We start from the raw sequence: 19,395 nt of genomic DNA on the forward strand, positions 1-19,395 counted from the left end.
TGTATTTCTCCTGGCTGATGTAACTGTTTCTGGCCGCTAACACCTCTGCGTTTATCCTCGCTAATGTGCCAGTGTTTCTATTGCTAATACCCCTGTCATTTCTGTGTGAATGTCTGTGTTTCTGCCTGTTAACACTCTGCCTCTCCTTGCTAATACCCCTGTGTTTCTGGCTGCTAAGAGACCTGGGGCATTGCCTTCGAACACCGCACGCTTGTGCCTGCCAGCTCTTCTGCGGCCTGAGCTCGCTAACCCTGCTGAGCTGATGTGGTGTGACTCCGGTGGAGCAGGCCGTGATAAGCTGTGACAGGTCAGATAATGAAAGTAGGGTTGGATGAAGGCAGGAATGGAGGAAAAGGGACAGAGCGGACACGAGCGAGGCGGGGGGAGTTAGGAGAGAGAAGATCAGAGAAAAGTCCGATGAAAAGACAGACAGACTAATTATAATGAAGCTCGGTAATAAAAACAGATCAGGATAGGAGCTTCGGAAACGGCCGTGCTGAAAAAACAAATAAACGATACAAACCCTCACTGACTGGTTTTAATGGGAATTGTATTGGTTTTAATGGAAACTGTAATGGTCCCTGTGGGTCTCCTGGTCATTTGTCGCCTTCTATTGGTGGCATGTTCTGTCTAGTGGATACCATTAAGGACCGATACTGGTTATGGGCAAAGGGTTTAATAGTTAGCTGATGGTTTGTAATGGTATTTCTAATGGAAACCATTAGAATTTCTGACTCTTTTTTATTTCTAACATAGTTTGTTTTTTGAGTTATGTAATACTTCTTTTTTTTAAATTATTATTATAAAAGGTTATTGTTGCTCCATTCAATAAGAACATGATTTTCCTTAATATAAAGTAATAAAATATTTTCTGAAGACATATTTTAACGTGTTTACCATTGTTTGTTTGTTTTTTGCAACATTCTTATAAAAAAAAAAAATCGAAACAAAACCGGTACTCTTCTTGCTCAGAGAGCTTCGAGAAACAGTTATACGACAGGAGAAAAAAATATCAACAATGTCAAAGTTTAGGTTTTGGAGAGTTGATTACTTTCCTGTAGCAGCACGTGCCCTAGCGCTTTATTCCTCTTACACCACGGAATAACGAATTAAAGAATCATACAGCATACCTTTTATCCTTTTCTAGTTACATATAATGCTGCGGAACGTTCACGAAACAGGTTCTCGCTTGCGTTACAGCAGATATGGATAACCAGAAACGATACGAGCGCGTTAATATAAACGTACGCTACTGTCAGAGCCGCTGTTCTAGAAAACTAATCCACACCGTCTGACCAATCAAAGATCTGGTGAGGAAGCCGGTGTCTGCTTCTGTCACACGGGGAGAGAGATGGAGGAGATACGACACCTGGTCCTGGTGCAGCATGAGCCGGAGATTTGTACAGTCTAAACGGAAACATTACGTCTAATCTAGCTCAAGAGGCTTTGGATTAAACCCACAAAAGCAATGAAGAGGAAGTAAATACAACGCACAGATCCACTCAGATAAAGCAGCTGGCCGTAGGATTTGGGGACGGGGAAGGCTGTGTGCTCGCTCTCTGTTAGGCTCCTAGCAATTCTGATTCTAATCTTATAGCTAGCTAGCAAGCTAACTCGCTACATAAGCTAGACAGCAAAAGCTAACCTGCTAGCTCGCTACCGTCGGCTCTGTACGAAGCCCGAGTTCTTTCTAGGTTTGAAGCGTGACGACGCGTAACCCGTCCGAGATGGCGTATGATGGATCGCCAGAAATTCAAGTAGAACCCTTGAGTTACTCTAAAAAGCAACTCACTGCTGCAGCGTTAACAAAACTTACATACCGCAGCTTTAATAAAGCTTACACACTGCAGCTTTAAAACAAATGACACCTGCAGCTTTAATAGAAGTGACACAGTCTCTGCAGTACAAATTACACACTGCAGCTTTAATACAAACTACACAATGTCCCTCTAATAAAGATTACACACTGCAGCTTTAATACAAACTACAAAATGTCCCTCTAATAAAGATTACACACTGAAGCTTTAATACAAACTACACAATGTCCCTCTAATAAAGATTACACACTGCAGCTTTAATACAAACTACACAATGTCCCTCTAATAAAGATTACACACTGCAGCTTTAATACAAACTACACAATGTCCCTCTAATAAAGATTACACACTGCAGCTTTAATACAAGCTATACAATGCCTCTCTAATAAAAATGACACACTGCAGCTTTAATACAAACTATACACTGCCTCTCAAATACAAATTACACACTGAACATTAAGAAGACACACTGCAGCTTTAATAAAAATTACAGGTTATATTTCAGGTTATATTTGTTACAGGATAGGGCCATATTGGTTCTTTTTTCCCTCCTGGGTATCAGATGGATTCCATCGCTAATACAAATAAAACACACACTGCTGCTTTAATATTTGATTAAGTATAAACTAATCAGCAAGAGCTGCACAAACCTGAGAGCGTGAGACTCTGACATGTACCAGCGAATAAAATATTTCCAATCGTGACTTAGGGAGCTGAAGTTAATCAGCGTCTCTACATCATTAGCTCAGAGTGAAGTGTACGTTCATCAGCTGGGTCTGAGAGAACCGCGGTGCTCCACGTAATGAACAAATGTTCCACAGTGGAGATCGGAGCTCAGTCACAGCACATATTAATAATACCTGCTTAGGAGGCATGCCTCTGAGGGATGAGCTATGAAAATGAATTAGTGTTGAGTTATTTCCATGGCATTGCCTCCTGATGCAGCCCTGAGAAGGATTTCTGTGCTGATATCGCAGGGAAATAATGCGTACTGCAACTCTGATGAGCTTATTTGTCTTGGAGAAGCAGTTTATCCTGGAAGACTTTTTTTTTTTTTTTTGACACCGCTTTTGTCCATGCAGGACGACACGCAGCAGCAACACGTCATCATCACAAGACCCACATCGGCTGTTCAAATTTTCAGTGTTAACAAATTACTTCCTGCAGTGTTAACAAAACTTACACACTGCAGCTTTAAGCAAAAATACTGCAGCTTTAATAAAGCTTACACACTGCAGCTTTAATACAAATTACATACTGCAGCTTTAATAAAAATTACACACTGCAGCTTTAATACAAATTACATACTGCAGCTTTAATAAAAATTACACACTGCAGCTTTAATACAAATTACATCTGCAGCTTTAACAGAAACGACACAATGTCTCTCCAATACGAATTACACACTGCAGCTTTAATACAAATTACACCCGCAGCTTTATTAGGAAGTGCACAATGTCTCTCCAATACAAATTACACACTGCAGCTTTAATACAAATTACACACTGCAGCTTTAATACAAATGACACACTGCAGCTTTAATCCAAATTACATACTGCAGCTTTAATAGAAATGACCCAATGTCTCTTCAATACAAATTACACACTGCAGCTTTAATACAAATTGCACACTGCAGCTTTAATAGAAACTACACAATGTCTCTCCAATACAAATTACACACTGCAGCTTTAATACAAATATCACACTGCAGCTTTAATACAAATTACACACTGCAGCCTTAATACAAATTACACCTGCAGCTTTAATACAAGTGACACACTGCAGCTTTAATCCAAATTACATACTGCCGCTTTAATAGAAATGACCCAATGTCTCTTCAATACAAATTACACACTGCAGCTTTAATACAAATTGCACACTGCAGCTTTAATAGAAACTACACAATGTCTCTCCAATACAAATTACACACTGCAGCTTTAATACAAATAACACACTGCAGCCTTAATACAAATTACACCTGCATCTTTATTAGGAAGTGCACAATGTCTCCCCAATACAAATTACACACTGCAGCTTTAATACAAATTACACACTGCAGCTTTAATACAAATAACACACTGCAGCTTTAATACAAATTACATACTGCAGCTTTAATAGAAATGACACACTGCAGCTTTAATACAAATTACACACTGCAGCTTTAATACAAATTACACACTGCAGCTTTAATACAAATAACACACTGCAGCTTTAATGCAAATTACATACTGCAGCTTTAATAGAAATGACACAATGTCTCTTCAATACAAATTACACACTGCAACTTTATTAGGAACTACACAATGTCTCTCTAGTACAAATTACACCTGCAGCTTTAATACAAATTACACACAAAGCAAAACGCAGGTCAGCCATATTCCATATTTCTCATGCTCGAGATCAGAAAAGCTCACGACGTCGTCATCACGAGCTCGGCTTGACCATGATGCCCCGTGACACTCTGCCACTTTGATCAGTCGACTCGGCGCGGAAGAAAAAAACTCCGACCTGCCTCGAGGAGAAGCCTAGAAATCCCTCCACCCACTCTCATTACCCACAATGCCTCGGTATGAATTATTCAAACCGACGGACAGCCTAAAGAAGACTTTCTAAAGTTTTTAGTGTTTGCATTTCTACCACCGGAAGCCATGATAATGCGTTTCGATAAATGATGCGTGAAGATATACGGGGAAGTTGTAAAAAGGACGTTTTTATGTGGAAGTACAGAAAGTGGGTGTGTGTGTGTGTGGGGTGGTGGTGGGGAGGGGGCTGAGTGCTGGAGGAATTGGTGAGGAATTACAAATAAGCTTTTGTTTAAGGATGTTTCAGGGTTCGTAAAATAAATAAATAAATAAATAAATAAAAATAATTATAATTATTTTTAATATCATCGTATTATAATATAATTTTTAATATGAATTCTAAATGCTGTTTTAACCTTAGCCGTTCTACAAAGTGCTTCACGCTGGTTCTTATTCACCGGTTCACACACACACACACACACACACACACACACACACCAGCGGTAGCAGAGCTGCCATGCAAGGCGCTAACCTGCAATTGTGAGCAACTCGGGGTTCAGTGTCTCGCCCAAGGACACTTCGGCATGTGGAGTCACGTGGGCCGGGAATCGAACCTCCGACCCTACGATTACAACCTTAATCCGGCAACTACGTTAACTACGTTAAAGATTACCGTACACAGGCGCATAACCCGACCCCGCTGGCGCGTAACTTTCCCTGCGGAAAAATCGATGAAGCTTTTGCACGCGAGTCGCCGACTCTGAACAGGAAGTCAGGGCAGAAACATCCTCTGAGATAATACTCACTATAAACAAAAGTGATAGAACCTCTCCACTGTCAAAGTCATCGGTAACAGGATTGGATGCTGAGATTTCCATGACCCCCCCCACACACACCCACACACACACACACATCCCAGGAGAACTTACTCAGATCTTCAAAGACATTTTCACATCATCCTCAAAGAAAAACAAGAGGATGGAAACAAGCTCAGAAGTTCTGCTATCTCTCTCTCTCTCTCTCTCTCACACACACACGATGATACAAGCTCGCAAGTGATGTTCTGATGCAATCAAGAGAAAGAAAAAAAAAACGAGAGAAACAAGACAGAAAGAGAGGGATTATTTCTAATTGGATCTTTTTGACACACTGCACCTCATGTCCGGACTCTTACCAAGATCCCCGAATCAGGAGACTAAAGTCCTGCTCACGTGGGATTCGTTTTACATCAGAGCCTGGGATTATGTTTATCGTCTGGATCGCCAAGGCCTGGGATTTCCTCCCTCCATGTCTGGGGAAACTGCAGCTGACCTGACCCACTGGGATGGTCTGATCGTTTGAAGACAGCTTGTGGTTTTGCCTCTTGCGTCGGGAAACGTTTTTGACCGCTGCGACTTGCTGTATCGTTCGTCCATGTACAGGACGAACCCATATTAAACACTTCCTGAGCGGAGAAATCATAATAGCAAGCTGAATAAAAGGGCTGTCATAATTCAATCGCACAAAACGCACACAGAAAACAAGTTCGAATGACCGAATTCAAATAGAAAGTCGAGTCAAAAGTGCGACGTAAATAAGAACTGAATGGATTATCAGGGGTTTTTTTTCTAGAAGTGTTGAACTTATTGGAGATTATGTAGAAATACGCAGTTTGTCTATTCACGTATTTACAATAAACATCACCAATGGAAAAATAATGAACGTTTTATTTAAATCTGACTCAACTCCAGATATTTTCGAGGCTTCTGATTGGCCCCTTTAAATTTCAACATTAATATTTACACTAGTCAGTCAGGGCAGGGGCGTACAAATTTCCCCACACCTCTGGCTTTAAAACTAAGCACTCGCTGTATGTTTTAGGATCGACGTTACACCCCGACGTACGCTCAAACTTACTGAACCGCCCAGGAAGCAATATGGCGCTTTACACCGATCATCCTGTGCAAAAGTTTACCCCCCCCACGGCTCTTAACACATCATTTTGCCTTCTTGAGCATCGGTGAATGTTTGCACCTTTTGTAACAGTCGTGTACGAGTCCCTCGGTTGTTCTCGGTGTGGAAAAGGATCAAATACGCAGAAGAAAAGTAAAAGTAAAGAATCTGCAGGACCTGGAGGATTTTTCTGAAGGACAGCGGGCAGTTTAACTGCTAAGGATAAGCATGTGACTCGGAAAGAACTCCCACAAAACATAAACGCAGTCGTGGATCACCCAGGTAGCGACACACGGTATTAAGAATCAAGGGGATGTAAACTTTTGAACTGGTTCATTTGTGTAAATTCGGTTATTATTGTATGTAAACAACTGTTATGTGAAATAGCTTCTTCAGGACAGAACTAAATAAACAACTAAATGCATTTACAATGATCCCTCTTATTATTATTATTATTATTATTATTATTATTATTTTTATTTTTATTATTCACATTTTGCAGATTCGGCAAGGGGTATATAAACTCATGACCTTAACTGTATGAGTGGGGGTGGGACCATATTTACCCATCATGCATCTCTAACTCTAGCGTTTGGCACTAAAACCCTGAATTGTTAGCTGAGTTTGCAGATTTAACAAAAAAACAAACAAAAAAAACAACAAAAAAAAAAGCAGCTAGGTATTTTTCTCCAGAGAGAGTGTGTATGGTACAGGAGCATGATCAAGATGACAGTGATGAAGCCTTGGAGGAGTGTGTGTGTGTGTCAACATTAGTCACAGGAGACGAGGACAGCCGGAGGACTGGGCATTTCTGGAACAGAGGTGAGTGATGGTGGACGTTCTGTTTATTTTTCTCTCGTCTCTCGACCTGTGTCTGAAATTTCACAGGTCGAGAGAGCTGGCCATCTCAGCCACACTTTCAATAACACTCCGGTATTTAAAGAAATACTACAGTTGTTCTTACAGATTTAACACACTGATTTGTGTGTGTGTGTATGTGTGTGTGTGTGCCATCTTTAAAAATGCACACACTGTTCGTATGATTTCCAAAGATTAACTGAGTAAATGACATCATTTTGCATGTTGTAAATTTTACTTGGTGAGTTCTACAACAAAGTACAGTACAGTACATCAAAGAGGAGGTGTAATAGAAGCTAACGCTCCTGTTATTAGCAATTAGCATAACGGTTTCCGTTACCCGATAAACGCTGACAGCAAAAGCTGTGAGGAAAAATAGCACTATAGTTATTTTTGGAAGAAAAAAAAAATACATTAAACATTATTAATTAAGAAAGAAATCAATGAACAATTAAAAAATAAATAAATATGAACACATTTAAACCTTTATGTTGTAATTATTTTATTCATTGGAATGGTTGAAGTTAAATAAAAGAATAAAATTAATGAATAATAAATAATACATAATAATAATAATAATAATAATAATAATAATAATAATAATAATAATGAATTGTTCGTATTGATTTTTTAAAAAATAGCAAGAAATAAGAATAGTAAAAAATAATTTGTACGTAATGAATAATGTTTTCTTTTATTAGCGTATATTTAACAATAAATAATAATATAAAATAGGTGCCTGTAACGAGCTGTACAAAATAAACGATTCAGAAAAAGAAAAAAAAAAAGAAGAAATCCTACTCACGTATACCTTTAATAAACAGGTCCAGGATCTAGTCATGAAAGTGTATTACCCAGGACGCACTGCGAGCACACGTGAGTTTAATCACTGAGAAATGGCTGTGAGCGTGAGCGCTGTGTGTGTAAGGAAGTAAAGTTGGCTAAACGAAGCTTTTAACCAGAGGCTGTATTTGTATAACATCCCCAGTGTCCTTTGCTTCGGCTAAGTAGCGATTAGTGCTATTTCGCTAATCATTAATTAGCCTACTACTCAGAAGTAAATAGACTAAAGTCTACTTTGTAAAGTAGTTCTTTCTTTCTTTCTTCATGATCGTCATTGTTAACAATGAATTCTTATCATCTGTCTTCCAGTGAAGTGTTCCAGGTAAATTGCTAGAAATAAAGATTAAAAGATAAACCGTTTAAACGTTTACACAAAGCCGGAGTCTGCCGATCATCACCGTGCTCCGTGATTTAATTAGCCGTCTCCTCTCATTAGCGAAGCCGGTCCGGGAGTTTATTCATCTCGAGCTGAAGAACGCGAGATTAATGTTTCTCAGTGAAGAAACGGGAAAGTTCATTTTCTCCGTAAAAAAAAAAAAAAGAAAAAGAAAAGAAAAAAAAACACGACAGACGAGTTAAAGTGCATCTGGTTCGACTCCTGAAACCGAGAGTTCTCCACGAGAACGTTCTCTCGCGCCGACGCTCGGCTCGCGGCTTTAGCACTTTAACCGATTTTTTTTACGAGCGACGTGCGATCCGAGACTAATGACCTCACGGACGCTAACTACATCGTGTGATTGATTTACACCCGGCGCGGTAACGAAGGGCTGGGATTGAATCGGGACTTTTTTGCGTTTTAAATGACTTTACACCCAGACATTTTTATTCAACTTTCATTTAGGAGAAACACGGTGAACACAATCAGTCCCGAGAAATCGAGTGTTCACTGAGGTCAAGCAGGAGAAAGAAACCCTATGCAAAACCAATGCTGGATTCATCAGCGAGAGCTTAAATCCTGCTCTTATTCTGGCTGAACTCTGGCTTTTAGTTTTTAATCTTGCACGGAAAGGCAGCAATCTTCCCTTAGAAATATAGGACATGAGGAATAAAACCACCTGTGTTGTGCTGTTACAGGAAAACAATCAACTACATGGTGGTGTGATGGAGAGGAGTTACTGTTACACCCTGAAGCGGATTATTTCCCTATAACAGCACGTCCTGAAGTGTTTTATTTCCTTTACACCACAATTCCAATATTGATTAAACAATGACACACCAATGTTTTTATCCGTTCATAGTAATGGAAATTTGTGCAACAGGAAGTAACTTGTCTGTCCTGAAGTGACAGCTTTACCTCTGACTGTTACAAAGCACTGACACTGGAGACTCCTTCTGTCGGTGTTACATAGACGTCTCGTTACAGATCACCAATTAGACACGTTTTTTTTTTAAACCCCGTGAACAAGCTAATACTGTAGAGACGATAACGTATCAGAACACGTGCTTTAATATAAACCTGCGCTACTGTCAGAGCTGCTGTTACAGGAAATTAATCAACACCTTGGATTCTGACCAATCACAATCCAGAATTCAGAAGCTCAAAATCATATATATTGGTACGCGAACCTCGGGAAATTTCTACGTGGAAAAACGCGTCTTTTAGATCTGTCGTCACAAACCAGTCCTGGAACTGAATCTGGGGAACGATAAGTTTGAGCGTCAGCATCTTGAACCTGTATGTCTGAAGAGTACGGTTCAGATGGCACAGATCTGAAATTGGCCTCCCGTATTTTTTATGGACCAGGAAATAACGGCTGTAAAAACCTCCCTCCCTCAGAGAAGGTACATGTTCTTAAGAGATCCGAGAGGGATCTCACTTCCTGCACTAATGTCAGACTCTGCTCTGTGCTGACTACTGTGGTGAGCACACCTCTGAACTGGCGTGGTCGAGCTCTGAACTGGACCTGATACGTCTTTTCTACAGTAGACAGGACCCATGGAGACATATTTGGCAGTATTTTCCACACTGCCAGATGGTCTGTTAGTGACAATAACTCTTCCACATTCTGCTGGAGGGAAAGCATCAGATTTTCATTGCCCTGTGACAGCTCACTGACCAGAAAAGACTGAACACTTGGGATGACATTGGCTAGGCCCTACAGTAATACTAGGGGCTAACTGCACTAACAACCCCTGATACTTCGATCCGTGGCCCATCAGGATCACTTCTTCTTTGTCTGCTTCGCCTTTATAATCATTCTCAGAACAGGCCTACTAGCAGGATATGACTGCACCTCCCTCGCCTTCTGCACCTGCCTTCTGCACCTCCCTCACACTAGTGTTGGCCCGAGCTCCACTCGTGGATGCCCAGGCAAACTCGACACGACGGGGTAGGAACTGGCTGAACGCTGCTGTTTGCTTTTTCGCCTCGCGAAACCTGTCTGCGATGGCTTTAGCTGAACAGACAGCAAGGTTCAACAGGAATGTACAGCAGGGAGACTTTATTTTAATCCCCCATCTGTGAAAGGTTGAGCCATTGGTGCCTCTCTGCCGCAACCCATTGAACTGTTGTTATGACGGTCCATTTGCTAGGTTGCCTGGAGAGACAAATCCATGGCGTGGTGAAGCTCCGCCACTGCCTCCGGCCCAATTCCCTCCCCGTTCTTGAGTTCACACTGCAGGTCTGCTTGGTTCTCCTGCAACACTGCCATTGTATGCATTGACCCACAAGTGAGACCCGCTGCCACATAAGCTTTGCCAACCGATGCCGAGGAGGCCTTACATGGCTTGGAGGCAAAGCCGGCCCCCCTAAATTTCCATTCGTCAAGGGAGAGGGGTAGCTCGCAAGTGCCTCCTCCACGTTTGGCATAGCTAAATACCCATGCCGTTCATTCCCCATGATGGCCGAATAATCCGATGTCGCAGGGAAACAAACACGGCTAGTGTATGGTTTGTCCCATCATGCACTTCTGGAAAAAAGTGTGATGTGAGGGAGATGTATTTTCACTGGGGAGAAAGCGCTCCTCCAGCCTGCTACGAACCACTTCCTCTTCCCCGGGCCAGTGTTGATTAGGTTTTTCTACCACCCTAGTAATCACTTCATGCAACTCGTTGTCTGCTTGAGAGCTGCTCTCAATCTTTGGTGCAATGGCTCCCCCCAGAGGAGGGTATACTGGCTTTCCATAACAGAATGAGTCACGATGTGAGCTCCAAAATCCAGCGGAGAGCGCCGGACCGGAAGACAGAGCAAGAGATAGAGCAGCGCTCGTCTCTGGCTCCTCTTCCAGATCCATTGGAGAACCCCAGGACCTGAGATCAGATCCACGAGGCTCTGAAACCCAACTCTCTTCGGCTGAGAAGAGAGCGAGCTGCAAGTGGAGCTGCCTGATTGTAGAGCGCTCAAAATGCGAGCAGTCAGCCCCCTCAAGGGCCGCTGTGGCATGCTCCACCCCCAGACACTTCACACAGAATGTCTGTCCGTTCCCCCCGTTATAAAACGGGCAAGGTCTGACACACTTCCTGAATTCTCTCTCGCTCGTTTCTTTTTTTTTTCTTTTTTAAAGGAACATAAAAATAAAGAGATTTTTGTCGTTGAAATAATCGGGAGGAAACGACGTGACTTTTTGCGAGCGTTCATGCAGTCTCTCCGAAGATAATAAGGCGTGATTCATAACCACAGTGTGAAGCTCACGCAACGTTGAGTTCTCTTTGAAATGGAACTAAGTTTTTTGGGAAAATTATTTAAATTACTCATTACAAATGCATGTCGATTCTGAAATATGTTCAAACCGCTTCTTACACAGTAAAGTCTCCATTTTATCTCTAACTTTATTTCATTTTGTAGACGTTCTGAATTCATTTTATACCGTCCTGGTGGATAACTGATGCCAAAAACAGAGAATTACGGTGCCATATTGTTTTTCGTGAATATCTCGCCTCGGTGCGATTATGAGCAGGTGCTGTTTATACACACGTCTCAAAACTTTGGCATTCGCTATTCATTCATTTGGCAGTAATCTGAATTTGCCATGTCTGAGAAGAGAATAGAGAGAAGACACACTGTCAGAGGATATCAAGAGACTTTACTGTGTGTGTGTGTGTGTGTGTGTGTGTGTGTGTGAGTGGCGAATTTCCAAATATTCATGACACTGTATTGCAGGAACAGTGTCTCACCCTCGCTTCACCTGAACACTGCAGATTTCTGTAACGCCGCTTTGTGACGAAGTGTATTATTTTAACAAACGCTACACACATCAAAGTGATTGGAACTGTTCGGAAATTCTATGCTAATAAAGTTCTGTAGTAGCATGCTCCTTCAAACTGTCACGACGTGTTTTATTTAGCGCTACAGAAATGAACCGGGATTTGTTTTGAAATGAATTCGTAGCTGATTTCACAAAACATTGTTAATAATATATTAGATACAACAACGCAGCCGTTACACTAGACTAGACCGCCGCATAGCAACCGGATATGACATCACGCGCCAAGGCGTCGCCAGGTTTTTAATCCACACATCGTGGATTCCGACGTGCTTGTACTACTGTTGTTGCCACGGTGACAAAAGCGCCTGCAAAGGAGAAGGTTCACCCGATCTCTTTTGACGTTGATTTAATATTCTTTTAAAGTTGTGCCGTATAAACACGGGACGGTTCGACTCCGCTATAATCCGTCTGAAGAGGTCAAGCCACGACGTGTCACGTGAGACAAATTCGCAGGTTAGAGTTCACCAAAGGCGGACTTTGGAATGCAGCGAAAATGCGAAAACTTCTTCGCGCAAACGTGCGTTTCCGTCTCCAGCATTCGCATGCGTATGACTGGAAGTCAATGGAAGGAAATGCAACTATAAACGGATAAAAAAGTATGACGTGTCTTTCTGTATATAAATAAACCAGTGCAATCGTTGGCAAAGTCCTGTGATATAAGAGAAATAAAACATGCAGGACGTGCTGTTATAGGGAAATAATCAGCTTCAGAGAGGGAACAGTAACTCCACTTCATCACAGCACTGCGTCATGGATTATTTTTCTTGTTGTGTTTTATTTTCTTACATAGTAAACATTGCCGACGGCAAATTAGTCGTATATCTATAGCTAGCAAAATGTCGGAACGTTAGTTATGATGGAGCTCGTGAACGTCAGCCAAAGATTCTGGGGGCGGGGCTTCGTATACCAAGGACGTGTATCGAGGAGGCCGAAATCCATCCACTGCGTTATTAAAAGTAATATTTTCCTTTGTGACACAATAAATTCAGTGTAATATGAACTGAAAGGCATTAGCGTAGCCTGAAGGGGATGGGTTCGAATCCTGTGGGACTCCTGTGTAGCGCACTAATAATCTACCGTTTATCTCTCAGTGGGATACAGAGCCGCGGAAAACACAGCCTGATCCTCGCCTAATTCCCCGCCGACGCGCTCTCATCATGTCCTACAATCCCACTGGGAGGAAGGCGAGTTCGTGCTTACTGTAGATGCCCTGGGTAGCTGCCGGTTGTTCTGATGAGGACGAATTATAACACACACACACACACACACACACACACACACACACACACACACACACGGCAGTAACGCTGAATGTGTCTTCACGACACATTCACTGCTATAAAAATCTGTATTTAGCATTTCCTCTCTGAAGGGTTGATGCTCTGAGTGGAGACTAAACACACACACACACACACACACACACACACACACACACACACACACACACACACACACACACACAAAACACAGTATCTAATAAAAGCTACACTGAACACCATAACCGAACATAAAAATGTCTGAGGGAAATGATGTGTGTTAAATAAATGACAGTTCCCTATAGAGCTATTACACACACACACACACACACACACACACACTAAAGCTAGCCAGCTAGCTTCTGTCTCGCTCTCCACATTCTGTCGGTCTCTAACACTGTTTGTCTTTCTGTTTCTCTCTACGCCTTTCTCTTTTTCAGTTTCTCTCTCTCTCTCTCTCCTCTGATCTGAGAGCACGAGCATCTGTAGAAAATAACACTACCTAAATGTAGCTTCTTCAGCGACTCCCGTCCTCTCCACTACACGCTACAGTAATTAAAGCAGGCAGGTGTTCATTTAGGAAAACTCCTCAAAACCGGAAAAAAACAACAACCTGGAATTGAGTTATGAGGAAGATTTTCACACCGAGTCACTTCATACACCTGGATCTGTCTAAATCGATACCAATTAAATTATGCAGCAGGAGAAATCCCGCTGGTGAAACCTTCAGCTCACTGACAGCACACACACACACACACACACACACACACACACACACACACACACACACGTACGGAAGCCTCCATGATTCATCTTTAGTTAGCAGCAAGCTAGCCAGCTAACTTTGAAGAGCGACGTATATTTTTTCTGTTTCATTAAAATTTGAAAGCGTACCGCTTGCATTCACTCATCCTTAGTAACTGCCTGGTCTTGATTATGCTGGTTTATATTAGACCACTAGCTTCGTTATATTTTGCGAAACTAAATTGGTTAGAACATATTGTAAGTAGTTCTGGACGAACCTCGGCACTAAGCATACAGTCAGCCGATAAGTAGCTACACCCCCAGCCTGCCTGTGAAACGTCCCATAGTCCCCGCACCTCAGTGACAGGGTCTAACTGCTATTCGCACCGCCAAGTGAAGTGACACGTAATTAGACCGTACACTTCCCCCGTGGGCGAATTTGATGCGCTTGTAGAATCCACAGCACTACCCTGGTAGTTACTGGGAATCACGAGAGACACGTGATAGAGTGTACAACTGCCCCGTGATAATAGATTCCCCCCTTTTAAACATGAGAAGAAATATTTCCTCAGAAATATTCTGCGTTCATAACAGACCCAAGAGACTTGGGTCTGCCCAAGCTCACTGAACAGGGACATGAGAACATGTGAAATCATTGAATAGATGATGCCCTACAGAAATACCGGGGGCCACACAACATCAAAGTCCACAATACCCCACTTTATAAGCCTCTTGGGACTACTTCTTAATTCTAGTGCTTAGAAAGGTGCTCAGATGCATTCTGGAGAACTGGGATTGTGGCTGCCTGGACCCCCTGCCTCTGCGTGGGAGGAGGCGGGCAGCCACGCTAGCTTTCTGTCCTTCCCTATCGGCTCTAGTCCCAAGCCGAGGACTACTCGAAGCCCCCGGGAGCTCGAAGAGGCGAGGGAGGAATTAATTGAATGCCTGTAACTGTTTTTTTACTTCCTGAAACCTATCCACGACAGTATTTACTGTGTCGCCAAACAAGCCATCAGGAGAAACAGGGGCATTCTATAAAAACACTTTGCCTCTCTCTTTTATTCCAGACAAATTAAGCCACAGATGCCTCTCCGTGACCAGCAAAGCAGCCATAGAATGGCCGATGGCAGCGTGCGTCTGCGACGTGGCACGGAGAGACAAATCTGTGGCTCGGCGGAGCTCCGCAACCGCCTCAGGACTGATACCTTCACCACTATCGAGGTCTTTCAGTGGGTCAGCTTGATAAGCCTGAAGCACAGCTATAGTATTCAAGCACCACAAGCCTGACCTGCTGCCGCGTAAGCCTTGCCCACTAACCCTGAGGACACCCTGGACGGCTTCGTAGGCAAGGCCGGCCCCTCTAAGTTTGCCCACAAGCATCCCTTCAACCCGTGGCTGTGCACTATAACTATATGTTTTTCCCCCATGATGGTAGCATAAATTGCAGTCGTGGGGTTAAAAACTCGACTGGAGTATGGTTTTTTCCGTCATCTCAGTGTGGAGCTCGGGGAAAAAGGGGAGACTCTTGCTGGGGGAGGATTTCTTACCACTGGTGAGGAAGTGCTCACCCAGTCTTCCACGAGGCGCCTCCTCCTCCGCTGTTCATTCTATTTTTAACTTCTCCACAGCCCTGGTCACAACCTCTAGCATCTCTTTATAGGATTCAGAGAGCCTCGTGGGTTGTGCTTCCTCCTCCATCTCCTCAGCGGTGGAGGCGGTGGGCTGATTTCCAGCCCCAGTAGAGAGATCACACCGCAGGCTCTTGCTGGGACTGGAGACTCGGAACCAGACGAAAGAGCAAGTGAAAGGGATTCAACCATCTCTTGCTCGCCCTTCAGATATATCTGGGACCCCCATGTTTTGAGCCGGCAGGCTGCCTCGACAGCGGCCGGTCCCGAACCATGAGGTACAGATGTCCAGATCCCTTCACTCGAGAAGACAGCCAAATGAGCCTGGAGTTTTCTCTAGGGAGAATTTCTCACCGTGCACACAGGCAGCCCCATCAAGAACTTGCCTAGTGTGCTCTGCCCCCAAACATTTAACACAGAAAGTGTGCCCGTCGTCCTCCATGAGAAAACGTCAGCATGGCGAGACACAAGCTCTTTAACCTCTTTTTCTCATAGTTTCTACTTTCTTTAGAAAAAAATAGGATGGACAATAGGACAAACACCCACAGTACCCAGACATGCGCTTCCTGAAAACAAATAAGCCGAATAACGTAGTCTGTGGGTGCCTTCGTAGTATCGTCTCCGTGACGTCTTTCTACTTCGTCACCTGACTGAGGCAGGCCAATCAGATTGGTGTGATTTAACACATATACAGACACCATTTCTGCCAGGGGGCGTTCCTAAAGCATCAAGCGTGATGCAACATAGCATTCGCATGGAAAGGGAACACCAGCACACATCTCTAGCTGGAGTGATGTAGCTGACTTTGAGGCTGAGGTTCTGCTTTAGGCCATGCCTACTCTGGGATTAAAAAATGAATAAAGGTAGATACAGGGATAGTGGCATTGCGTTACACACCTTACAGCTGAGATGAAAACCTCTTCACACAGTATGGGCACAGAAAACAAGAGTGAATTGGAGATTATAAAGCTGGAAGTTCAAACCACAGTAGGGGAAGAAAGCATGAGACGTTGATGGTATGGAGCTCAATGAACGTGTCTGCTGTCGAAGGACTGCTATTTCATTCAGAGAAAGAGAGAGAGAGATATAAAAAGTTATCAGGATTGAGCTAGTGTTGCATTTCCGCTCTGTTTCCTTTGAAGACATCTCTTTCCTTTATACTGCATATTGCTAAGCCACACACACACACACACACACACACACACACACACACACAAACACTGAGCGCCTCCCGCTGTGCCTTTGTGCAGCATGACCCTGGTGTTGGTGTATGCTGGAGCGCTAAAGTGTTTGGTGTAAAGTGTAAGAGCAGCGGATCATTATTCAGCCTCCTGCTGTGTGAAACGTCACATCAGTTTACACACGCGCACACACACACACACACACACACACACACACACACACACACACACACACACATATTACTATATTATACATATTGTTATATTACTCACACTGCTCAAAATAATGCAACACTTCAGATGTGACCCTACAGTTCAAAATAGGGAATAGGAAGTAGGGTGTAGGGATCAAGGAATGGAAAATAGAGATTAGGAAATTATGAAATAAGTAGTAGGGAGTAGGGAATATGAAGTAAGGAGTAGGGATTTATAGAATATGGAATAAGGAGTAGGGATTTAGAGAATATGAAATGAGTAAGGATTAGGGAATATGGAATAAGGAGTAGGGATTAGGGAATATGGAATAAGGATTAGGGATTCGGGAATATGAAATAAAGAGTAGGGATTAGGGAATATGGAATAAGGAGTAGGGATTAGGGAATATGGAATAAGGAGTAGGATTAGGGAATATGGAATAAGGATTAGGGATTCGGGAATATGAAATAAAGAGTAGGGATTAGGGAATATGGAATAAGGAGTAGGATTAGGGAATATGGAATAAAGAGTAGGGATTAGGGAATATGGAATAAGGAGTAGGATTAGGGAATATGGAATAAGGATTAGGGATTCGGGAATATGAAATAAAGAGTAGGGATTAGGAAATATGGAATAAGGAGTAGGATTAGGGAATATGGAATAAGGATTAGGGATTCGGTAATATGAAATAAAGAGTAGGGATTAGGGAATATGGAATAAGGAGTAGGGATTAGGGAATATGGAATAAGGAGTAGGGATTAGGGAATATGGAATAAGGAATAGGGATTAGGGAATATGGAATAAGGAGTAGGATTAGGGAATATGGAATAAGGAGTAGGATTAGGGAATATGGAATAAGGAGTAGGATTAGGAATATTGAATAAGGAGTAGGGATTAGGGAATATGGAATAAGGAGTAGGGATTGAGAGAATATGGAATAGGGAGTAGGGATTAGGAATATTGAATAAGGAGTAGGATTAGGGAATATGGAATAAGGAGTAGGGTTAGGGAATATGGAATAAGGAGTAGGGATTAGGGAATATGGAATAAGGAGTAGGATTAGGGAATATGGAATAAGGAGTAGGGATTAGGGGATATGGAATAAGGAGTAGGGATTAGGGAATATGGAATAAGGAGTAGGATTAGGGAATATGGAATAAGGAGTAGGGATTTAGAGAATATGGAATAGGGAGTAGCTATTAGGAATATTGAATAAGGAGTAGGGATTAGGGAATATGGAATAAGGAATAGGATTAGGGAATATGGAATAAGGAGTAGGGATTAGGGAATATGGAATAAAGAGTAGGATTAGGGAATATGGAATAAGGAGTAGGATTAGGAATATTGAATAAGGAGTAGGGATTAGGGAATATGGAATAAGGAGTAGGGATTAGGGAATATGGAATAAGGAGTAGGATTAGGGAATATGGAATAAGGAATAGGATTAGGGAATATGGAATAAGGAGTAGGATTAGGAATATTGAATAAGGAGTAGGGATTAGGGAATATGGAATAAGGAGTAGGGATTAGGGAATATGGAATAAGGAGTAGGGATTAGGGAATATGGAATAAAGAGTAGGGATTAGGGAATATGGAATAAGGAGTAGGGATTAGGGAATATGGAATAAGGAGTAGGGATTAGGGAATATGGAATAAGGAGTAGGGATTAGGGAATATGGAATAAGGAGTAGGGATTAGGGGATATGGAATAAGGAGTAGGGATTAGGGAATATGGAATAAGGAGTAGGGATTAGGGAATATGGAATAAAGAGTAGGATTAGGGAATATGGAATAAGGAGTAGGATTAGGAATATTGAATAAGGAGTAGGGATTAGGGAATATGGAATAAAGAGTAGGGATTAGGGAATATGGAATAAGGAGTAGGGATTAGGGAATATGGAATAAAGAGTAGGATTAGGGAATATGGAATAAGGAGTAGGGATTAGGGAATATGGGATAAGGAGTAGGGATTAGGGAATATGGAATAAAGAGTAGGATTAGGGAATATGGAATAAAGAGTAGGATTAGGGAATATGGAATAAGGAGTAGGGATTAGGGAATATGGGATAAGGAGTAGGGATTTAGAGAATATGGAATAAAGAGTAGGGATTAGGGAATATGGAATAAAGAGTAGGGATTAGGGAATATGGGATAAGGAGTAGGGATTAGGGAATATGGGATAAGGAGTAGGATTAGGGAATATGGAATAAGGAA

General features: G+C 42.3%; 1 protein-coding gene across 3 annotated transcripts in view; it reads right to left on the minus strand.

Annotated features, from left to right (window-relative positions):
- The window catches only part of LOC108264818 (protein unc-13 homolog C), a 185,339-nt gene that overhangs the window by 66,416 nt on the left and 99,528 nt on the right, over positions 1-19,395 (minus strand). The window lies entirely within an intron of this gene.

This window comes from Ictalurus punctatus, chromosome 4, assembly GCF_001660625.3.
Source record: "Ictalurus punctatus breed USDA103 chromosome 4, Coco_2.0, whole genome shotgun sequence".
NCBI lineage: Eukaryota > Metazoa > Chordata > Actinopteri > Siluriformes > Ictaluridae > Ictalurus > Ictalurus punctatus.